This window comes from Astyanax mexicanus, chromosome 1, assembly GCF_023375975.1.
Source record: "Astyanax mexicanus isolate ESR-SI-001 chromosome 1, AstMex3_surface, whole genome shotgun sequence".
Lineage (NCBI taxonomy): Eukaryota > Metazoa > Chordata > Actinopteri > Characiformes > Acestrorhamphidae > Astyanax > Astyanax mexicanus.
This window is the reverse complement of record NC_064408.1, coordinates 29,117,466-29,136,087: the sequence shown is the minus strand read 5'-3', so window position 1 is coordinate 29,136,087 and position 18,622 is coordinate 29,117,466. Positions and strand designations below refer to the sequence as shown.

Genomic DNA, 18,622 nt, shown 5'->3' with positions numbered 1-18,622 from the left:
AGATTTTTACAACTAAACAAAAAAGAAAGATCTGTAAAATGTCACAAAAAAGAAATGTTTTAAATGTTTTAAAAGCTGGTATTTTCCTTTTTTGGCTAAAATAATCCCAAATACCCCTCCCCCCTCACCCCCTCCTCTAAATAACCTCAATGTTTCCTATAACCATCTACCAGTCCCTTACATTGACTGGGACAAAGCTTTTCCCACTCCTGCATGCAAAATTCTTTTAACTGTATGTTGTTGTTTTTTTTGTTGTTTTTTTTGCCCGCCACCAACCCCCCTCTTCGGAGGACCAATTTAGCTTTATTATTATTATTATTTTTTTTTACGAGTTTTGGGCATTGCGAGAAGAAAAAACAACAACAAAAAAGACATAGACATATAAAAAGTGTAACAGGAAAAAAGGTGGGGGAGAGAGAAAATAATAATAATAATAATAATAATAATAATAATAATAATAATAATAATAATAATAATTGCTTTCAACATATCAATCCATTGTATGTTCATATCCTCTTTCAGCAAGTGAATTTCTTTCAGAATGTCACTATTTGTGGGTCCCTCTTGTGAAGCTACATTAGCTCCATTAGCCCCCCGTCTTGTGGAGTCGTTTTACCTGGTTGTTGACCAGATTTGGTCTTCTTTCGGTGGCATAATGTTCAGCAAAGGTGTGGCCCAAATTACTTTTTACTTGCATGATTTGTGTTTATGGCAGTGGTGTAAAAGTGAATTACACTCAAATGTAGTTAGAACTCAAGAACAAAAACAATGCTAGAAGCGCTAATCTGCTGCTTTTTACCACATTATACCAGTTTGTAACTGAACACTTATAGAGTATGTAAGATAAGGTAAGCTCTAGTTAGCCCAGCTCTCCACAGAACCTGATATACTGATATCATACGTGGGCAGAAACACTACACAACAGCTCTATACCTGCTTAAATAAGTTTTTTTTTTTTTTTTTTTACAGCACAAACCGTGAACGTGTAAAGCTAGAACATCCTCAAACACCGTACGGTAGCAGGGCTTAACCATGAACGCAATTCTTTCCGCTTCCTACATTCCTTTACCGGCTGATATTACCTCATTCAATCACATTACGGTCGAGGACAGCGGAGGGCAGGCTCCAGAATGAAGAAAAACTCAGCAGTAGGTCGCGGACCCTGTGCTTACATTGATTGTTCTCCAATTGAAATGCCACAGGCACCAGTCAGATTTACAGTTAAAAGGTCTCGGCAAATAAGATATGATTGTTTACTTTCAATCAAGCAGCAGCGCCGGGGGAGGAGACAACATGCTGTATCTCACTTACACAGACGTTAAGAGGTGTGAGTTAAACTAACGGAGATAGACGAGGAGGTGATGTGGAACTAGTGCAAAGCAATAATCCAGTAGAGTGGTGAAATCACTGTAATGTACAGTTTGTTTCTTATGGTTTTAATAAAATGGCGCAAAATGAAACAATAAAATGTATTTATGTACTCAAATAAGATGCTACTGTAGTAAATAAAAATATTTTAAAGCTATTTTACTGAAGAAAAGTATTAAACAGCACAAAAACAGTCATTAACACTTTAAAACCAAAACAGTTCTAGAAAAAAATCCTGTTCTAATCCTGTATGAATACACTATATTGACAAGAGGTTGTAAGTGGTCAAGCACTGCCACCATGATCATAAAGCCGCTGGTTCGAATCCAGGTCATGTAGCTTGCCATCAGCAGCCTAAGTCTGAGAGAGAGCGCAAAGGGGATGTCACTCTCAAGATGATGCAATTCAGCACAGCCTTCTGTTCGCTGATGTATCAGAGTTGAGTTGCTGCGCTTTCCTCCAAACACTCTGGCTACTTGACCATGCTGCACCCACAGCTATTTGAAAAAAGGTGGTTGCTAACTTCACATGTATCGGAGGATGCATGTGTTAGTCCTCACCCTCCTGGTGTTGGGGAATCTGTAGTGATAGGCAGAGTGTAGCTGAGTGAGTGATGTAATCACTGTAGCTAAACTGGGAGAGAAGCGGAACAAAATAATATGTATAAAAAAAAAAAACACTGTATTGACAGAATTATTGGGACCCCTGCTCATAAAGTACATCGTTTCTTCAAGAGTTAATGATATTAAAAAAGAGTTTATTCTGCTTTTGTTAGAGTCACTGTCTCTCAGGTAAGACTTTCTGTTAGATTCTGGATTACTGCTGTAAGGATTTAATTGAATTCACCAACAACAGTATTAGTGAGGTCAGGATTTTGAATTAACACCACCGTACCTTATCCCCAACTTCTCAATTCATCATAACAGCTTTGCTGTGAGGATGTAATTGATTAATTCAGCAAAAATAGCATTCGTGAGGTCAGCATTTTCAATTAAAAACACACAGCTTATCCCTCACTTCTCAGTTCATCATAAAAGTACTGGATGGCGCACCTTCATTCCAGAGAACACAGTTCCGTTGCTCCGCAGCTTAATGCTGTAAAGCTTTACAGTAGGGGTGGGCAATGGGTCGACCTCGGTCCAGCTGCATGAAACATCTGGCCCGTGAGGTTGTTTGAACTATAATGAACAATAATGAATAGTAATAATAATAATAAAATGCTTCTCTGGTGAGCTTGTGTTTACATTCTTCTCCTGTCTCTCTGTCGCACTCGGCAGGACTTCAGTTTCCGTCCTTTCTCTTTTATCCACCCATTCTCGAGCTCCCTATCTACTTATAAGGGTGTTTCCCGACTCACTAGCCAATGCAGCGATAGTGTATTGGACTATTACGGCTATTTTTTTTCTGTCTTCTTGGGTTTACCTGCTTTGAGATCAACTGTTCTACAATTGTGTTCAACAACCCTCTGGGCTGGAGAGCTACTAGTCTATTAGTCTTTCCAGGGGTTCAGAAGACTGTGGAGAGACACCCTTCTCATTTAAATAACCCCGCCCCTGAGGGCTGCCTCCACAGAGCTCACATAGTCTATGGTACAGTCATTGGTCCCACCCCGGCTAAGTGTAACCCAGCCCTTTTACAATAACCACACCTTTTTGAATAGAGCTGAATAACGTTTTAAAAAACGAATTCTGTGGGATATAAAAATGTAACAATATAAGCAGAGGTTACACTAGCTATTTAAATAATAATTATTTAAATAATGGAGGTAGAATTACAGTATATTGGAAAAAAAAACGTGATTGGAAGTTGTCTGTTTTGCCATTGAAACCTATGGGGATGGGAGGGATTACACAGCTTTCTGCAGCCGAACAGCAGGGGGCGCCCAACCTGTGGTGGCTTCACTTTTGAGAGACGATGCTCTGTCGAGCTATACACAGTCTATGGGTTCAACTTAAAGTCCCTGAATGCATTCATTAGAAGAAGTGTCCACAAACATTTGGACGTGTAGGGGCAGTTTTACAAGACAGGGATTAAGCTTAGTCTTGGACTACACACCATTTAAAGGAAAATTAAGTTTGGGACATTGTTTCTCAAGGACCAGGACTGAGAAACGCTGGTCTAGGACTAGGCCAGGACTAAATACTAGTTTTAGGGAAACTGGCCCATAGTATACAGTCTTCTCTATGGTAAATAACCAAGAGTATTTTGTACTGTTCTGTTTTTTGTGATAGAAAGTATTAGTTCTGTCAGTCACTTGTGTTTAGAAGGTTCACTCTTTTTTATGTGTGCGTGTGTGTGTCTGTGTGTGTGTGTGTGTGTGCCAGCTTGCAAGTAAATGCATGCACTATGCCTTTCATCCCGAGCCCTCTGATCATGCCCGTCTGTATCTGGGTCTTCATTAGATCTATTAGACAGACCCGACTGCCAGTTTACTTTAAGTGAGAGGAAGGAGAATCACACTGGGAAACTCACTGTAACTCAGTGATACGAACATGCCCTGCTGCTTCCAGACATCCCCAAACTGAACCCCAGGGAAGAAACTTGAGAACATCTCCCACCAAGTCAGCGCATGAGTGACAGAAGGATATTCCATCAAATCTCTTCACTTCTACATCAGCTGAAAATGAATTATCACTCTATGAATTACAGTCCAGTTTAAAAGCCTATTTTTACAGTAAAGTGGGACATTAGGGGCATAATAGTGTAGTTCAGTGTCAGAAAGCAGACATAGGTGAGACAAAGACAAAAACATTGAGACGCATACGTAAAAGGGCCAGAACCAAGATATCAGTATAATCCAGCAGACAAACCAAAAGGCCAAAGACTAGGAGCACAAACTAGAAACAAATAGAAATCATACACCGAAAGACAGTTCAGATATAGAACACTAAGTATACAACTAAGCATGTTGGCAATACTTTGCAAAGTAACAAATAAATTAAAAAGGCAAATATACACACAGAGTAAATGAAGATCAATAGATCTAGGATTCAGTCAGGTGACTGGGACCATTGGCACAATGCACTGCACAAATTTAACATAAAGTGAACAATAAGGAAAATATAAAAAATAGTACAACATTTAAAACAGCAAGGTAAAAATTATACTGGTCTAACAGACTTTGGCTATGTTCACAATACCAGGCAAAAGTGACTCAAATCAGATTTTTTAAAGGCAGTGATTTTCTAAATCAGATTTTAGTCACTTTCATATGTGACCTTAAATTGGATATGTATCTGATTCATGAGCATGCAACATGAATGTGACTGGTCAAATTGGAATCCATGCATCTTTTTGCTTTTACACATGCGTAGCGCATCACATTCATGTCGTGCATCTCTTCTTGGTGCAGCTGTGCAGCTATAGCTGTAAAAAAACAGCAAAAGCAAACCACCTGGCCTTTTTTCTCCTCCTCAACAGCTGTTTACTCTCCACTCCAACAAAAGATGCTCCACAAATGTGCTGTATATGAAGCTTTTTTGTTGTTTGTTGAAGAAGGCAACCTTTATACAGGTATCAATGTGCGCATGTAAAGTGTTTCAGGGACAGATTCGTTCACATTACACACAGATACAGATCACTTACATTTGTGAATGTGAACCGTCAAGAAATGAGCAAAAAATCGGATTTGAGCAATGTGGATTGTAATGTGAACATAGCCTTTAGCACAAACCACTAATCAATCCCACCTGATCTGTCTGAATTGATCAGTTGAATGGGTATGTTAAATCTGTGTAGGAGGTGCAATTTGCAGAATAGTAGCTCTCTAAAAGCAGAGTTTTTGGCCTCTACTGTAGATTATAAAGACAGTAAAGCAACAGTGGGAGAGACACAGACAAAGACAAAGACTGAAAAATTATAATCACCCCTCTGCTTTAGTCAAGGCAGAGAAACAGTGAATAGAAACTGCTCTAAAGGAATTTAAGGCCACTAAAGCACTGTAAGTAAGTATAGGCAGAGTAGATCAGTGATATATAAAGCTGCTTGCCAGTGTGTATAGCCTTAAAAACAAATAAAGTACTTGAACCCCCAAATTGAACTCTGTAATAGACAGGGAGCCAGTGAAGTGTAGCAGAAACCAGCTTGATGAGATCACTTGTTTTTGTGCTAGTCAGCAATTTTGCAGCTGCATTGTTCACCAGCTGGAACTGTGCCACTGAGTTCCTGTTCATTCCCAGGTACAGCGAGTTACAATAGACAATGCAAGATGTTATTAAAGCAAGAATGACTTGTTCCCAGGCCTGAGCAGAAAAAAAAAAACTTACCTGAGTAGAAAAGTATAACAGAATTGATTTGCTGATCTAGGTCAAAAATAGATAGACTGGATAGACTGAAGATCTATGTAAAAAGCCATGTACAAACAAATGTGCCAATGTGTATATGCATCATTTTCTTAGTAAATATTGTCCTGCTCTGTGAGATTGTGAACAGTTTTGAACATTGTTACATATTTATTGTGAGTTTTAAAATGATTTGAATCAAGGTACAGTTATCATATTCCTGTTATGGTTCTATTAGAAAATGTGACAGAATGTTTAAACTATTTAAGGAAACAAACTCCACTGCTCTGACTAGCTCAGAATGTGGTTTAAAGTGATCCAATCATAATTCAATCTTTGGTTACACAAATGTAAGTGAGCTGTACCTGGTTGTAATGTGAACGAATCAGTCCCTGAAACGCCTCATATCCACACATTGATACGTGTAGAAACGTCACCTTTTTTACCAACGACAAAAAAAACCCTCATATTTGAGAGACGACTTGCAGCTTTATGAAGGGAAATTGGATGCGTTTGTTAGCAGCTCATATGTGGAGCATCTTTTGCTGGAGTGGAGAGACAGGAAACAGCTGGTCTGAAGTACATGATCAGGTCGAGGAGGTAAAAAAAAAAGACCAGGCGGTTTGCTTTTGCTGTTTTTTGCAGCCATAGCTGCACAGCTGCACCAAGAGATGTGTGCGTAGCACTAATGCTAATGAGTAAAAGCAAAAAGACGCATGAATTCTGATTTGACCATCGTTCACATTTATATTGTATGTCCATGGATCGTATACGTATCCGATTTATGACGACATAAGAAAGTGACTTAAATCTGATTTGGGGAAAAAAAAACAGATTTGTCATGTTCACACAGCCATGAAAAAATCAGATCTGAGCCACATTGAGCAAAAAAATCTGATTTGAGTCACTTCATCATGGTAATGTGAATGTAGCCTAAATGTGTCTACATGTTATTTGCAGAAGTAAACAGGCTCTAATAGATACTTGTTGTCTTTCTTGAAACGCACTAGCCATTTTGTTACTGTGCCATTAAAAGAAGAGTCTTGTGTGTTATTTTGCTCTGACCTGACTCCTGAATTTAAAGTAACAACATTTTTTCTATTTAGGCTTGTTTGTTCTGCTGCAGCCTTGCTCAAAACCTTCAAGCATCCAGCAGAGACCAGGTTAGTCATGGCGCCTGAAGTCATCTATCATCTATTTGTGAAGCCTGGCATTTATCTACAAATGGACCTTCGGGAAACTAACAGTTGCCTGCTGTTGGTCGATATTTGATATACCTAATGGCCAACGCAGGGAACTGAATCAACTTTCTACCAAAAAAAAAAAAAACAGTGCAATCTTAAATGATGCAAACCCCCTCAATTCTGCATGTGGTCTAAAAGTCTGGATTGGCATGTCAATTAAACAAGCCTTGCAGAGAAGTAGTGACCGTAGCCAATAAAATCTAACCACATGGTCACTCAACAAAACAGCCGCAGCGTGTGTTCGAATCCAGACCCCGGCAAAACACTCCTACATGGAATCCAATCCGGCCTGTTCAAAAGCTCGACACCGTGAAGCGTGCCGCTGTGCCTTGCAGTCCTCCTCCGATGGAACACAATAGCACACTGCGCGCTGAAGTTCAAGCTCCAGCGGGGACACGGTAAAAGCTGATGTCCTCGCCTAATCGCCATTAAAGTAACTCTCGGGGTACATAATGGCGGCCGCGCCTTTCCTCCATAAAAGAAACTGAGCGATCGATAAAAACCTCCAAAGCTAGAAAAAGTGATCTGTGCTTTATCTCTCTAAATAGAGGGAAAGAGATTTTTTTTTTCTGTGGATTCTGCACGGGTCTTTGACTCCCTTGTCTTCTCCCGCAGCCCGACGAGCCCCCATTACCCTATGCAAGCCCATCAGGCCGGGGCATTACCATCACAAATCTGTTACGGCTGCCAAAGACAGAGTTTTTCATGCAATTCCAATGAGTTCCATTTAAAACATTTACATAAATTTAGTCTGATTAACCCGCCAGAATTAATTCACGAGACTGTCAAAATGGAACTGACAGGAGGAATCCAGCGAAGACGAAAGGGCCGGGAGTGGACACTAAGGATGACTCCACAGGCCAGTGGAGATTTATAATTGCTCATCTCTTTAGCAGACAAAGAGAGCTTTGTCTACAGATCGCAGACTGATAGTGATACTTTGTGGCAGGTTTGAGGTTCACTACAGCTGCAGACGAGGTAGGAGAGGTCTTCGGTAGGACTGTCCTATAATGAGTCCTTCTGCGTAGCCTGACATCACACCTGAACATCATGTGTGTCACAAATTCTCAGGCAGGAAGACGTGGAGGCGGACGTAAAAGCAGGTATGGCGAATTTATTAAATAAATAACAAATAAAGGACGAAGAAATAAACCAAGACAAACAAGAGATAATAATAACAAACAAACAGGGAGGCTAACGAAAGGAAACAAACTAAAAACTAAAACTAGATAAAGAAAACAAAACAGAACAAGGAAATAAACAAGGAACTAGAAATAACAAAGGATAAACAAAAGAAAGCAAAGATAGACAAGGCACAAAAAACAGAGGCTATAAACAAGAGCACATGAAACTAAGCAAACGCGGGAATGACAAACAACAGGGGTTAGTGCAAAGACCGACAAATACAGACTGAAACACAGGGCTATAAATAGACAGGAAACACACATGGGAAGTAGAAACACCTCGGGCTAGGGGGCGGAGCTACAAATTACACACAGGTGAATGGAAATTTACTGGGGAACAACACAGAGGAGCATGGGTCACAAGAGGGTAACATACACAGAGACATGAGAACAGACAGGAAACAGGGCAAGGACGTGACAATGTGATGACACAGATGCGCAAAATTCAGAAATCATTTAAAAATAAGTTGGTACCACTTTTAAATAAGACTACCTTTATAAAGGGTTTATTAATGGTTTATAAAGGTGTTTAATAATGGTTATGAATTAGGTTGCAAATACTTCAAAACCCATTAATAAGCAGTTAATTAATATATAACACATAAAAAGAAATGGCAACAGTGAGCAGAATTTTGCAAAATAGTGTTTCCACACTCATTTCTACTGTCAAACCCTCTTTTATCTTTCTAGATACTGATCTTACTTTGTGTTTTCCATCAATCAGCATTAAACCTGTCATATTAATATATTCATTATTATGTTTAACTATTTACTATAAATTAAATGACTATGTTGAATTAAATGACTAAAAAGTAAACAATTAATTATCGTTGGCTTTTTTAATTAATATGTTGGAACTGCTTATCAATGTTTTTTAAGGCAATCACAACCTAATCAATGATTATCAATAATCTAATTTATAAACCACTTATAAATCCTTTATAAGGGTAGTCTTATTTTAAAGTGGTACCAGTAAATTTGATTCCCATTTTTTGTGGTGATATTATATTATTATTATATATTTTTCCACAGCATTGGATATACAAAGTGAATAGTGGACAAGCAAGGCCTGCAAAGAATACATCAGTTGCGTCCTTCAAATGCTAGATGCAACAAATGCTGTATACGAAGATATTTCTTTACTAAGTGCCTTTAATGATGTAGCATTCAAGAAATAGAGCCCACCTAAGATGCAGCCTCAGCTTTGGAATAGAGCTTATGCACACACTAACAAGCCATCACATTAAAATCACTAGTCTAATATTGTGTAGGTCCCCATTGGGCCACCAAAACAGCTTTGTTCTCTGACTTGTGGAAGTGCAGACTCCACAAGACCTCTGAATTTGTCCTGTGGGATCTAGAACCAAAATACAGTCATATGAAAAAGCACACCTCAGGCGACTCTGTTTGTGGCGTGCTTGCAGAAATGGCTTCTTTCGCATCACTCTCCCATACAGCTTCTCCTTGTGCAAAGTGCGCTGTATTGTTGACCGATGCACAGTGACACCATCTGCAGCAAGATGATGCTGCAGCTCTTTGGAGGTGGTCTGTGGATTGTCCTTGACTGTTCTCACCATTCTTCTCCTCTGCCTTTCTGATATTTTTCTTGGCCTGCCACTTCTGGGCTTAACAAGAACTGTCCCTGTGGTCTTCCATTTCCTTACTATGTTCCTCACAGTGGAAACTGACAGGTTAAATCTCTGAGACAACTTTTTGTATCCTTACCCTGAACAACTATGTTGTTTTAGATCATTTGAGAGTTGTTTTGATGAGCCCATGATGCCACTCTTCAGAGGAGATTCAAATAAGAGAACAACTTGCAATTGGCCACCTTAAATACCTTTTCTCATGATTGGATACACCTGGCTATGAAGTTCAAAGCTCAATGAGGTTACCAAACCAATTTTGTGCTTCAGTAAGTCAGTAAAAAGTAGTTAGGAGTATTCAAATCAATAAAATGATAAGGGTGCCCATACTTTTGCACCGGTCAAATTTTGGTTTAATGCATATTGCACATTTTCTGGTAGTACAATAAACCTCATTTCAATCCTGAAATATTACTGTGTCCATCAGTTATTAGATATATCAAACTGAAATGGCTGTTGCAAACACCCAAATATTTAGAACTAAAAATGATTAAGATTAATAGGGGTGCCCAAACTTTTTCAAATGACTGTATTACAGCACTTCCTTTAAGCCCTGGAAGGTGGAGCGTCTCTATATCACATTGTAGACATTGAGGACACTCATGTCCCACTCATGGCCACTACAACAATCCCTAACAATCCTATTTTTTGTTGTTGTTTTTTTCTCAACTGAACTAGAGTGTAATTTTCTCAAATCTAAGGAGTGTCTCTACTCTTTAAAGTATTTTCAAACAACAGGAAACAAAAGAAGCCTGGCTAGACAGTTTAGTTTAGAGGTGCTGGTATTTTTAACAGTGTTCTGTTATTTGTCTATTGATAAAACAAAAGCAGGAAAAAAAAATCATAGACTCAGGGCTGAATGTCCTTTTTTTTAAATGCAGCCACACTCTGTTTTAGTGTTCTAAAAAATCAGCAGTTAAACCAGAGAAAGGGAAGCAGCAGTGCCTCGGATTCCCAGCTATCTAAAAAGCAGAGGAGGTGCTGCATTTAAAAAAAAAAAAAAATCAAAGCGAAAGATATAAATCAATCCCTCTCGGGGAAGGTATGGTCAGACACTAAAAGAAATGGAATCAAATCAATGGACTCGCTCGGCTTCTACTGATGTCTAAACTGGGTAAAATTGTAGTGCTCTTGTTTTGACAGTGTGGGTGAAATATTGACTTCAGAGCAGAGTCATAGCCCCCAGGCTATTGTTTTCATATGTATTCAGAATGCGCATCTTTGAGGTGCAGAGCTCCAGTAAAAAAATAAATAAATAAATAACATTTTTCCTTTTACAATGAATCACAGGACCATACTTTCAGTTCCATTTCCCATCGCAGAAGAAGATAAATAACTGAAGAAGCCAATGAGTGTTTTACAAGCAGAGAAGAAGGAATATGCAACATGGAAAGATGGAACATATATACACCTCTGGAAGAAATTAAGAGACCGCTTCAGTTACTGAATCAGTTTCTCTGATTTTGCTGTTTACAGGTATATGTCTGATTAAAATGAACATTGTTTTTTTCATTCAATAAACTACGGACAATATTGTCATTTAGAGCATTTATTTGCAGAAAATGAGAAATATCCGACTTCAAATAACGCAAAGAAAACAAGTTCATATTCATAAAGTTTTCAGAAATCAATATTTGGTGGAATAACTCAGGTTTTTAGTCACAGTTTCAATCTCGGCATGTTCTCCTCCACCAGTCTTACACACTGCTTTTGGATAACTTTATGCCACTCCTGGTGCAAAAATTCAAGCAGCTCCTGCTTCTTTTTTCTCCTAATATTTTCTTTCCTTCTTACCTCAGGACTCTGCCTGCTCCCATTCTTTTTTTTTTCTTTTTCCTCTATTTAACACATTTTAACCACTAATATTATCTAAATATCTACCCCACCCCACCCCAACCACATGTCACACTAGCTCCAGACCAAGTGGTCCTGGTCCATGATCATGACCACCCAGTGTACTCTGGATGAAGAACTTAGAAGAGGAATGTTACATTATTCAGAAATTGAATATCCTTTCCATCTGGAACCCACTTATCTTGTTTCCACCAATAAAGTGCTAGTGCTGGTTCCTGTGATCCTGCAAACCTTGATGGGGAACAATTTGATCCCAAATTTGCTTGAATGCCCCACATTTTGGCCACTTAAGTCACAGGATAGCTGGTTCCAGACCAGCAAGATTGTAGGGGCAGACTGACACTGACCCTTCTTGCTAAGAACTTGTGATTTTGCGTTGGAAAAGCAAGGAACCGTTTGGGAACTTGGCACCAGCACTGGGGCCATGCCAGTGGAAAAGCTCCCACTATCAGACCTTGCTTAAACTCAGCTTTCCATGAACTTGCTGGACAATGATTAAGTCTATTCTCAAGATAGCACCTCAAAATATATACTGTACAGATGTGAGTATTTCTAAGCCATTCCCTGACGTAACACTTCATAATCAATGTACATACTGTTATCCCTTGGCATGCCAATGGATTTATATCAAACTATAGAGCCTAGTTTAGTCTTGAAGGTGATTTTCTTAATATAGCCTACTGTTCTGCTCCACAGCTTCATACAGCAGGCTGGACTGAGAGCAGTTATCGCTGGAAATAAGGCTTCTGGCACCAGAGAACCCCGAATCTTTTCTTCTAAGAATATACAAGCTGAAGAACCTCCACTGTGAGAGTTCCTCAGCCTTTTAATGCCAAGCTTTTAACAAGTTTTAACAAGTTTATCCAGATCCAAGCACTGATCTGGGATCAGATTCCCAGATTTCACATGGTTTGAAGAATTCTTGGAATCAGAAACAGCACTCAGACTAAGGCGAGCTTTGTGAAAACAGGTTTAACAGAGTGTGCATATGTTATTAGTGTAGGCGGTACGCCCACCACACTCACCCACCACTACACCACTGAGAGGATTCCAGATCTCACCCAGCTGGCCCTCACTGAAGGTACACTCTGTGACTGCAGGACAACAGGTGACCTGGCTGTTTATTATGCTTCCTGTATTTAGTACAATAGCTTCAATGCTGCAAAAAGGGAATGCAACAGAAAAAAGCATGTTTGAATTCCAGATCTATTATGGTCAGACGGTCAAGAACAGGATATGTATCTGTCCTAGAACCACACATAAAAGTGGCTAAGAGCTAATTAAAAAAAAAGTTAATTTTTTTGTGATTTAAGATGGTATTATCAATGTTGCACAGATAAAGCATAATCTGACTGTACATGCCGATGACATTTCAAACATGGTGAGTTTACAACAATTCTTAAAACAATTTCTCTGTCAATGCTAAATCCCAGACATTGGAAATTGGCATTAAATGACTCTTTAGACCAGAGTACTGGTTCCTAGAGGTGGGCGGATCGATCCAAATATCGATAATATCGATACCAACGCTGGTATCGGTATTGAGCAATACTCGTGTAAAAATATCGATATTCAAGCTTTTTTCTCTGCCGCACGCACTGACTGCTTCGCACGAGATTCACCACAGTCTACTCTCTGGTCTCTTGTTGTTGCACATGCGTCACATGGCTCAGCAAAGCCAGCAGGTAGGTTCAGCCTGGCCCCGCCCACTCAGCGCTCTCCTGGAGTCAACACGCCTCTACCTCAGGAGATTAGTGTTGAGTGATATTTTTTTACACTCTGTTTATTTAAGAAAAACTTGCATTTGAATTGCACTGAAAGGAAGACAATTCCTTATTTTTTATTGTTTTTCCAAATGACAATTCTATTAAAAAAAGAAACAAAGAACTAGAAAAGATGTCTAGTGAGGGGAGAATTTTTATTTTATTTTTTTTATATTTTTTTATTTTATATTTAAACTTTGTTTTGTTACTGTTCCATTGTTTCTAAAAAAAAATGTTGATTGTGATACTAAAGTATTTTGTTATCACTTACAATGTTTGGTGAAATTATATCCTAGGTTTTTGGATCATTTGGATCTATAAAGCTTAAATATTAAAAAGTATCGGTATCAGTATCGATATCGGCAATACTGGCCCTGCGTTTACTTGGTATCGGATCGATACCAAAATTCCCGGTATCGCCCACCTCTACTGGTTCCACAAACCTGTTTGCCAACTATTGCCAACTCATCTGCACACTGAACGTTTGTACTACCTTTTTGTCTCTTAGTTTTGTCTGGTTTTGACTCTTAGCTTGTGTTTTCATTTATGCGCCAGTTCCACCAGTGTTTATTTAAGATTTTTTTATTAAACATGGCACATAAGAACTGATGAACCCATTTCTTTTTTTGTTTTTTTTGTCCCCTCACATATTTAATTGTCTCTCTCCTTCTTTCTCGCTAATCGAAGACTTAGCCTGAACCTCTCAGTCACCAGCTATCCATTTTTGTTAAACCCACCATGACTGGGAAGAAGAGTCTGGCTAACGCCACTCCCAGCCCTCTTCTACTTTGTTTGTCTTGTCCTTTCTACTGTTTTCTCTTATTGTTTTCTCTCTTTCTTACCTCAGTACTGCTTCCCCTCTGCTCCCACTTTCTTTATTTTTCCCCTTTCCTCGTCTTTCCACATATTTTTTACTCTATCTGGTTTGGTCCTCAAAAATTACAGTAAGATATTTCTTAACACATTTAAAATAGTAAGCATAGTAAATGATTATTCTAAAATGATGGAGAAAGCATAAACAACGTTATATTCTACGTAATATTCTAAAGGCTTCATCATATTTTGTTTGTTTATATCACAAATCTGGACTAAATTGACTGTAAATGAAAAACTATAGTATATTAAACATAATTTATATATTATATATTATTATATATAATGTTCTTTCTTTAATACACTTGAATTTCATATGGAATAAAATATAAAAATCTAAACTAATATTTTGTTCTGTTTTGCCTGTCAGAGTTTGACAGCCTAATCTTGGGCTATCAGTAGTGTCTAGTTATTACAGGATTAATTTGTTATATACAATACATATACAATACAATTTTAACCCTTTTCATAACCATTTATGTATTTATTTGTATTTTTGTAGCCAATCAAAAACCTTACCTTAGCTTTACCCTACTGCATTGGACAAAATAAAATAAAAAAAACAAATGTTATGAGATATTTTTACTGCTTGGAGATGCTTTGTGAAATTAAAAAGTTATATAAAAGTTATATAAAATAAAGATAACTATGTTTAACAAATGATTACACTGCAATTTACATAATAAACACAAATAATAGATATTTTTTGGAGTGCATTACAGTCTGTCACGGGTGTGCAGGAGCAGGGAGAGGATGCAGAGGCGGATGCGAATGCAGGTATTTAATTAATATTTATTAACATATAAAAAAAGAGAAGTAAATAAACAAAGAAACACTGAGAACAGAAAACTAAGAAAGTAAATGGAACGAATAACCGACAAGGGAGACGGAAATGCTGGGGTATAAATACACATGGTGGGAAGCAGAAATGGGAGGCACCTGAGAACAGGTAATGAGGGGGTGGAGCTACAGATTACAATTAGAACACACGTGCAGGAACATAAGAGGAAATAAACAGACAGGAGGGCCAAAACGACAGAGACACACTAGGAAAGACACAGAACAGGACCAGAACATGACACAGACAGAAAACAGCTCTTTATATATACATATTTTTCATCACTGGAACATAATTCAGGTCTAATAGGGTTAATGTACCTAAATGCATTGTAATGTATTACAATAAGAAATTATCCAATATTAACTGAACTAAGGGATGCTTTAGTATAACAACTGTGACTATGAAACAAAACTGTATTCGTGCATCTCTAGTTAATGTACTGTAAAATCAAAAGGAACTTTAAAAACATTATTTTACAACTTCTGATTGTCTTTTAAAGAAGGACATATGCAAAATGAGCTGCTGCCTGGCGTGCTCATTCTTCATACAATTACACACCACTTCCCTTTTCCGTCTCACAAACACTGATAGATGAGATGGTAGAGGGTGTTTTATTTTCCATCAAAGTTAATGATTTAAAATTAAAGTGGAAGATAATTCCCGTAGGACACACGCTACGAGACGGAGGACTGAATTGAAAACCCCACTGTGAAATTGACTGCTGTGCCTGTGTGTAACCAACGCGACACAATACGGAACAACATATGTGTGTGGGCTTCCATGACGAGGAATCCATGTTCGTGGCACCTGCAGTTATTTTGAGAACTGAAACATGGTAAAGCATGAAACGGGGGGTCTGAGTGGGGGGTGTTGTATGCTGGAAGAGGAATGAAAAACATGCAGTCTAAGTGTATACTGTATATCATAACATAATTGTTTTATGAACATGTTTAATATATATCTATTATTTGTATTTATAATGTGTAATAACTTGTTAAACATTGTTATTTTTATTTTATATAACAGTAAAAATAACTCATAGCATGATTTTATTTTCCAAAGCAGTAGGCAAAGCTAAGGTGCTGTTTTTGATTGGCTACAAAAATACAAATAAATATTAAAAAAGGAAGAAAACAGATGTTGTCCATTGCAATGGATGCTGGGTCTGAAAGAGTTAAAAATTTAAATATTTTAAACTAGACTGTAATGAATACCAGGACCAGGGGAGACAAACGCTGGTTAGAAAACACGAGTTTATTAACAGGGTTTGGTAAACAGGGATAGTCAAAAACAGGCAGGATCAATACCAGAAGGGCAGCAATGATAAATAACATACCTAGAGAGCAGTCAGACAGCAAGCAGAATATCCAGATAACAGGGAGCGGGCAAGATAGTAGTCAAAGAGGAGAATTAGGTCTTTAACAGTAAATCAAACAAACTAGAAGGATCAGGCAAAAGAGTATCAAAATAATCAAAGACAGCATAGAACGCTTTGTACAAAGCTAGAAATGTAAATAATACGCAGCAACTAGAGAGTTGCACAGAGGGGGTATTTATAATGGCTAGACCAGGTGGAAATGATTAGCAATCAGTCAGTAGCTGGGTGATGTAGAACGCTTGAGAGACACGTGATTCTCAGAGTCACTTTTAGTTCTGAGCCTAAGGCTGCTGGGAAACTGAGTATTTAGGCAGAGAGGCTTCAGTAGCAGGCAGATTGAAAGAGTCAGGCGAGATATCGACACTTAAGACAGGAATTAAACCTGTAATAACTAGACACTGCTTATAGCCTAAGATTAAGGCTGTCAAACTCTGACAGACAAAACAGAACTAAATATTAGTTTAGATTTTTATGTTTTACATAAAATAATGTTTAATATACTACAGTTTGGTTTATTTTTGTTCGGCCCAGTTTTGTGCTTTAAAATGTCCAACTAGATGGATGGATGGATGGATGGATGGATGGATGGATAGATAATTTATTGTCATTGTTATCAAGAAACAACACAAGAAAAAAAATATATATATGTATACAAACCACTTACAAAACACTATGCAGCTTTTAGAATATTACTTCACTCTGTGCTTTCTCCATCATTTTACAATAATCATTTACTATGTTTATTATTTTAAAAATATTAAGACATATCTTACCGTTGCCGTCACCAATAACATGTTCATTGGTATATATCATTGGTAATGGCTAGCGGTTGAAAAATGTGGACTGCAGTAAACGTGGACGTGTGCAGTGTTTATGACCGGAAATGAACCTAATCTGTGATGGATTGCTGGGTGGTGAGTTTTTTATGGGGGGCCGTGGGGACGTGTCAGGCGGTGGCGCGTGCTGCCAGGAGGGCGGCTGGCACAAACTGAAAACGTCTCCAGGGAAGGGCTTCTTACTTTGCACTAAAAAGACTTATCAAACACCACAGACAGCTCCGTTTTATCCACGCCATGCCCAATTTATTCTGACATTAACTTCCCTTTTCGGGCAGTTCTGCAAGGATAGGCAAATTTCACACTAAGCGAAGAGCTGGTTGGTGGAGTGGCTCTAGCTGAGTGATGGTGCGCTCCTGAATACATTAGAGGAACTGGAAGCTGGAACTGGGGAGCGCCTGAGGGCTTGCCTGAAAGGTTCAGAAAGCTTTTCATCTGTCATTTCAACACTTAGAGAAGTGTAGGACATGTGTGGGGCGCACACAAACCAAAGACAAAACTGTTCTTAATGTAAAGACAAATGATACTTGTTAATTTTGCATAATATACACATAATATATAGCGTTGAATAAATAGTTGCAGAAATAGTTGCACCCAGAATGCTATTATTCGGAATTGTCCTGATGGAATAGCACACTGGAGTGTGCGTTTAGAAATGGTGTAGGACCACTTGTGGCAGGACCTCATTTACATAATGATGGGCTGTCAAAGTGCTTGTAATGAAGTCCAAAGGTAATCTGGCATCGCAACAAATCTTGGCACTAACCATGGTCATATTTCTTGAGCTAAACTTACATATGTTGGCGGCATGGTGGCTTGGTGGTTAGCACACTCGCCTCCCAGCAATGGGGTGCTGGGTTCAAGTCCCTTCTGAGTGAAGTTTCCTGTGTCTGCGTGAGTTTCCTCTGGGGTCTCCAGTTTTCTCCCACAGTTCAAAAACATGGATATCAGATAAATTTAATACTCTAAATTGTCCAGAAAAATTGGTGTGTGAATGTGTGTGACTGTATGCCCAGATATGGCACTCTGTGCTGGGTCAACTCCTCACAGAGTTCCGGTTGAGAGTACACTGTGCCCAATTGGCTGCCGATTCTCACTGGTGTATGTTGAGTGTCTGTGGAATGTACAGTAATTGTAAGTAGTGTCCTTGAGTGCCTTGAGTGGCAGAAAGGTGCTAAATAAGTATAATTGTAAGGCGTAAGCAAGCCACTGGAAATGGAAAGGCAGCCACTTGCATCTGCGCCAGAAGTAAAAAAAAAGTGTATTTTATGTATTTTATTATATCTTATTCTTCTTTTGTAACTTTTGTGTACTATGTATACCTGTGTCAGGGTCGGGTGCAAGAAGGAAGGATG

At 38.5% G+C, this 18,622-nt stretch overlaps 1 protein-coding gene across 2 annotated transcripts in view; it reads right to left on the bottom strand.

The window, feature by feature from the left end:
* The window catches only part of doc2b (double C2-like domains, beta), a 364,239-nt gene that overhangs the window by 293,456 nt on the left and 52,161 nt on the right, over positions 1–18,622 (bottom strand). The gene's annotated exons all lie outside the window — the stretch shown is intronic.